The sequence below is a fragment of the Lepidochelys kempii genome, chromosome 1, assembly GCF_965140265.1.
Source record: "Lepidochelys kempii isolate rLepKem1 chromosome 1, rLepKem1.hap2, whole genome shotgun sequence".
NCBI classification, from domain to species: Eukaryota; Metazoa; Chordata; order Testudines; family Cheloniidae; genus Lepidochelys; species Lepidochelys kempii.
In genome coordinates this window covers 123,926,824-123,933,492 of record NC_133256.1, presented here as the reverse complement: position 1 = coordinate 123,933,492, position 6,669 = coordinate 123,926,824, and positions in this window count along the sequence as shown.

Sequence of the window (6,669 nt, the reverse complement as noted above, 5' to 3'; positions counted from 1 at the left end):
CTCATGCAAATGTAGTCTGTTGATTCTCTCTTTCCTTAATTCACCAATAGATGGTGGCAGAGAATTCCTTCCCCTGTGATCCGCCGACCACTGGGCTACACTAATAAAAGCTTTTAAAGCCAATTTTTAACCCATTTATTGTTTGCAGCTGACATTTCTACAGTAACTGTTTGCACCCATACAACACAGATCTCCTTAATCCACTGCTGCTCTTCCTGAATCAGAAGTGAACTGTGGCAAGCAAGGATGGAAGTAGCGAAGGTTCTACATGTGTGGCTAAAGATACTCACATGCATAAGTACATGAAGGATTAGGGTGGGTTTCACAAGAGGGATTTAAGCACCCAGCTGCCATTTTAAGCACTAAATCCAAATTTTAAATCCTCAAAACCCACACTCAATTGCTGCCTAACCCTGTAGCTACTCCTTAGGCACCCGAATCTCCACTGATAAAGTCCTCTACCTTTCTGTCAGTAGCATGTGCAGAGCCCTTTCAGTTCTGATGTCAGTGAGCAGCTTGGCACCTAACTCATGCCTAAGTCCCTGCAGGATTCACAAACTAGGCATTCCCCCAGCCCAGCAGGCCCAATCTGGTAGACATTCTCAACTGCCTCCTTGGAGCACATCTGGCAGGTTGAGTCCTGCATGGAACGCAGGGGGAGGAGGTGGTGGTGCCTCCTATATAACCTTTAGCCCCATTGGAGTGGTTGGAACCCTTACCCACAATGTGGGAACCCAAGTTCAACTCAATATGGAGCAGGGAGTTCACCCTGCATCTCCCATGAGAGTGCCCTAGCCACTGGAGCAGGTACTTCTCAATGTCTCCTGTTGGAGCTGCTGTCCTTTGTACAACTCATTGAATATTCATTAGAGCAGAGACTTGAGCTTGGGTCCCCACCTTTTCAGGTGAACATGCTAACCACTGGGCTATAGAGTTATGCTCACTCTCTTTTGTCCAGCGACTCTTACATATTTCATACAAAGTGGAACAGTTTCACCAGGAGAGATTCTGAACTCATGTTGCTGACACGCAAAGAAGAATCCGGCTCTGTGCCACTGAGTTACCACAGACGGTATATATCTTACAGCTAGTACAGTGCAGAGCTGATTTATAGAAAATGATAAGCTTCTATAGTAATCTAAACCCATGATTTTTTCTCTTGAAAGCCAGGAGCTAATAGGTGGTTATTTTGCAATGTGGTGAATTAACAAGAATAATCATCCCCACATACTGATTTTACAATGGATTCCTGAGATTGTTGCGCTTATTTCTTAGCATGACTTATAGTGACACCAGGCCAAATAACTAAGTATCAGACATTTCCTGTTATCTAGGTTACCAAATACCCAACCAATGCTGCTCTGAATTAGTAGTGAGTGGTGAGGCTTTGCCTTTACCTGGTACAATGGATAACTTCCTCACACTGCTCAACCTTCCTTTCTTTCCCTCTATCTTTTCTCATATTAGTACGCTCTGTAATTAAAACCATTATTTGACAGTACTGGCTCCCTGCTCTGTGCTGCCCTATAAAGACCTCAGATGAAAAGTGCACCAACAGGAGTAAATGCCCCTCGGATCTAAGTGACGGGGTAAATTAGCAGACCTATCTTTTTATATGGCCCCCATCATCACACTACCTGAGGAATTCATAACATTAATTCATTAAACCTCACAACATCCCTTTTAACCATTATTCTGGAGAACCAAAGCACAGAGAGACTAAGAACAAGATTCACAAAAGGATTTAGGCACTTAATTGCCATTGTAGGCACGCAAATCCAAAATTTAGATTTCAGATCCCTGCGCAGCTGCTGCCAAACTTTGGAGGCAATTCAAGTCCCTAAGCATTTAAGTTTCTGCCAATCAAGTCCCCAATGGCACCTAAAAATCTGCCAGTGAGCATGTGCATAGAGGCATCAGCCTAGGAGCCCATCTCATGCCTAACTCCCTGCAGGATCCTCAAAGTAGGCATTCCCTTGTTTCCCTCAGCTGTGGGACTCAATCTGAAGGGTGTTCGCAGAAACCATTAACTGGATCAGGCCCCCAAAAACAATGTCCAAGAAGAAGGATGCGGTGCCCTCTTTATAACCTTTAGCCCACTTGTCAGGGCACTCACCTGGCATGTGAGACTCCTAGGTTCAATGCCTCTCACTGCCTGATGGGGAGAAGGGATTGGAACATGTGTTTCCTACATGCCAGGTGAATGCCCCAAAGATGGGCTAAAGTTTATAAGTTGGGGGGGGCACCTCCTCCTCCTTTTTTTGTTTGCGGGAAAGGGCTTAGGCACCTAATTCCAGGAGAGGGTTCACAGTACAAATCCCAAGCAAAGGGAAGCACCTCCCTCTGGCCCCAGCTTAGTCACATAACTCCCTTTGAGGGCAGGACTTTAGGACCGATCTCTCGCCTTGGCGTTTCCTACCGGCTAGCTTAGGTTGCTCCTGGCTCAGCATGTTTGCTTTTGCAGTTCCCCTTTTAGGTGCCTAATTCTCCCCAGGCACTTTATAGGGAGCCTGAGCATCTAACTCGGGGCTGTGGATTGCATCAGGAGAAACGGCCCCTAAAGTTAGGTGCTGCAATGCTGAGTCTAAGCCCCCATTGTGGATCTAACTCTAAAAGTAGAGTTTTCAAAAGCACCTGAGTGATTTAGGAGCCTAAGTCCTGTTCTCAAAAGTGATTTAGGCACTGAAGAGTGTACGTCTCATTAACTTCCATGTTCTTTACAGGGCTAAGCAGATTGTCAACTCTCAAAAAGTCTTATTATTAGTGGATCACTAATATCACTTCTGCAGCACCTCTGCAGCCTCCTACCTGAATACCAAGCTTACCCGACCCTGTTTACTTTGTGAGAAGCAACAGACAGAACAGCACAAGACAACGTAGCAGCAACCTACCATAAAAGAACAATACAATAAAAAGTCACTGAAAACACATGCCTTTGTTCCTTATCATATTCTGCTGATGCTGTTGTTAATAAAAAAGTCGATGCTTGTGTTGGTTTTTTTTTCACTTCAGAATACTTGAACTGCAGCACAAAGTACAGCGGTAAACGTTAGCAGAAAAAGTCTAGCAGATGTTCACGATTATCTCTCATGGCATCTATATGCGTGCAACCATCTTGAAACAAGCTCTCTTGCATGCTACTTTGCAGGAGGTTTCAGATCACAATCAACAATGAAAATGATCTGAAAGCCCATCTGTTGATGGATATTTCCTCATCAGAAAGGTCTGTTAGAGCTGAGCACACTGGCAGGCAGAAATGGGTAGCATGGGTAATATGTTGTCTATTAAAGATGAGAGGTAAAACAAGTCATGGAAGATATCTTTGTGTTTTCCATTAATTTTAGCGAAATCCTTGACTGAAAGGTCATTCTCCAGTTTAGGCTGAAATCAGCCAAAAAGTTGTTTTCGAAGGCCACTCCCCAGTAAAACACCCTGGGTTACCGTCTGCTTCTGCTCTGATTGAAATCAATATGACTTCTCCAATCATGAGTGCACTCCAGGGAGGTTTGGAGAAAGTGAGCACCCCTATGTATCATGGCACTTTTTGTTTTACAATAGTAGCCAAATGAAATGTTTCAAAGAGCAGGTTTTTACTTTGAAATAATTTCAGCCAGTTTCCCCCAATTTGACGTGAAAGTATCATTTAAAAAAAAATCCAATGTTCAAGGGACACCCCTCCCTCCTGTATTAACAGGGGTATGTCAGGGAAGAATTTGTCTGCACTTCCCAGCATTCCACTGGGCAACCTACACCATCTGACAGCTGTTGGATGCTGAAGGAAACTCCAGTCGGCGTTTGTTCTGTTTCTAGATATTTTGATGTGGCTCTTTGAAGCTCAGAAACCAAAGGAGTTGAAAGACAGAGAACTTACATAACCTTTTGAACAAATGTTGCGTTTGCAATAACAGGGAAATTCATAGAAAAATTAAATGCCTCGTTCAAGAAGGAAGAGCATTCTTACTTACAGGACACATTTCTTCAGTGATGATTAAAAAACCCACTTAAAGCAGCCACTACCTGACTTTGTTGTGAACTTTGCTACACATTAACTGAGCCAAAGAGTCTCAAAAGTGAAGTGAAGAAACAGATTGACAGAGCCAGAAGGGTACCCAGAAGTCACCTACAACAAGACAGGCCCAATAAAGAAAGTTGACAGAACACCAATAGCTGTCACCTACAGCCCCCAACTAAAACCTCTCCAGCGCATCATCAAGGATCTACAATCTATCCTGAAGGACAATCCCTCACTTTCACAGACCTTGGGGGACAGGCCAGTCCTCGTTTAAAAACAGCCCCCCCAACCTGAAGCAAATACTCACCAGAAACCACACACCAAACAACAAAAATACCAACCCAGGAACCAAACCCTGATGCCAACTTTACATATCTATTCAAGGGACACCATCATAGGACCTAACCACATCAGCCACACCATCAGGGGCTCATTTACCTGCACATCTACCAATGTGATATATGCCATCACGTGCCAGCAATGCCCCTCTGCCATGTACATTGGCCAAACCGGACAATCTCTGTGCAAAAGAATAAATGGACACAAATATTACATCAGGAATCATAACATTCAAAAACCAATAGGAGAACACTTCAGTCTCCCTGGTCACTCAATAACAGACCTGAAAGTGGCAATTCTTCAACAAAAAAACTTTAAAAACAGGCTCCAGTGTGAAACTGCAGAACTGGAATTAATATGCAAACTGGACACCATCAGATTAGGCCTGAATAAAGACTGGGATTGGTTAGGTCATTACAAAACCTAAACCTAATTTCCCCAATACTGATTTCCCCCTATTGTTACTCACCCCTTCTTGTCAACTGTCTGAAATGGGCCACTCTCATTACCACTTCAAAAGTCATTTTTCCTCCCTTGGTATCCTGCTGTCAATTGAATTATCTTGTTAGACTGACCTCACCCTTGGTAAGGCAAATCACATCTTTTCATGTATTTATACCTGCTCCTGTATTTTCCACTCCATGCATCAGATGAAGTGGGTTCTAGCCCACAAAAGCTTATGCCCAAATAAATTTGTTAGTCGTTAAAGTGCCACAAGGACTCCCCATTGTTTTTTCAAAATTTAGAATCAATATTATTCAGGCATCCTCCATAATCATTAGTACAATTACTTAAATTACATTCTGAACATCCAGCACTGTCTAGGGGAGACGTTTAAGCATCATTCCTATAGAATAACAAAGCAGAAACTAAAAAAAGAAAAAGAGAAAATTAAAGGGTATATAATAAGATTACATGTTCCTTTTTGTTTTTATTTCACAAAGAAAACTCAGCTTCTTTGGGTTTCAGAGACATGTGGCCTCATTTAGCTGGATGGGGAACATGCTGCCTAAAGACAAACAAATTATTTTGCAAAAATTTCATTTAAAAGTAAGTGTGAATTAGATGATTCGGATATTTAATACCCAGCTTCCACTGGTGTAAATGATGGCACAAGTTGTAGGACAAAAGAGAATCAGGCCTATTATAGTAATAATACCCTCCTCTTATATAGAGTGTAATAGTAGTAGATTATCTTCTTGAAGCTACGACTTTAGTCTCAAGGTTTTGCCATACGTGAAGTAAGGTGAAAAGACAGAATAACAATTTTACTGATGCTATTCACATAACTCTAATTTCAGCATCAGTGCTATGTCAGCTTTTGCATAGGTTTCTAACTTTGTCTTCTGAAGAATGAAAATAAGTATAGGCAGAAGGTTTGCAAACAAAATCAGCCTGAAGAGCAAAACTATTAGGCAATTTTAGGGGGAAAATGTCCCTTTAGATATGTCTAGGCTATCAGACCACACACAAACACAAAATAAATCTTAGTAGTATCAGATGTGTGTCTGTACTCAGACTACTCCAGTTATACAGGCCAAATGCCCCTAGGTATTTTGGAAAAGAAAACCATTATAAAAATGGTTAATTTGCCCCAGGTTAATTTGCTTAGAAATTCAGCTTACTGCAGCTGCACATTAATTTTTTAAAATAAAAAAAAAAATCTTCTAAGGACTCTTAGACTCACAGAACGCAAGCATACATGTTGCAACCAAAAGGTCTATGGAAATGTAAGGGATGCTGAGTATTTGGGGACATGAAAGAGCCTAGTAGGTCTGAAGAAGCCTAATCACAAGTAAAAAATTATTTTTCATGAAGTCCTTAAAGGTGAACGGGAAAGTCGGTTGTTTCTTTTAATTTATGAACTATTTAAAATCCCAAATCAGTAGCAGATTTACAAATTACATAGCGTCAAGTAGAAAATTCTTTCCTCCATTGTTTCCTTACAAAGACCAGGTTATAGGATTTTGTTTTTCTCCTATTGGAGTTGAGGACATCAAAAGTCACTCAGAGTCTGACCCTTTAGAACTTTACTTATACAAGTAATTCTCACTCATGTCAATAGTGCCATTGACTTTAATGATGTCTTCAGTGCGAGAATTATGCCTGGTCAAGGTTTGTCAGGACTCATTTACTGTGCCAGAGCATTTCCCTGCACTGGTGTAGCATCTGATCTTGCAGTCCTTATTCAAGCTAAATTTTCGTTGATATAAATGGGAGTTTTGCCTGAGAAAGAGCTTCAGGCTTGGACTCAAATGAATTAGAGAAGTGCATTACAAATGCTTTTCTTAGATGAATATTTAAAAACCTAAGCCTAA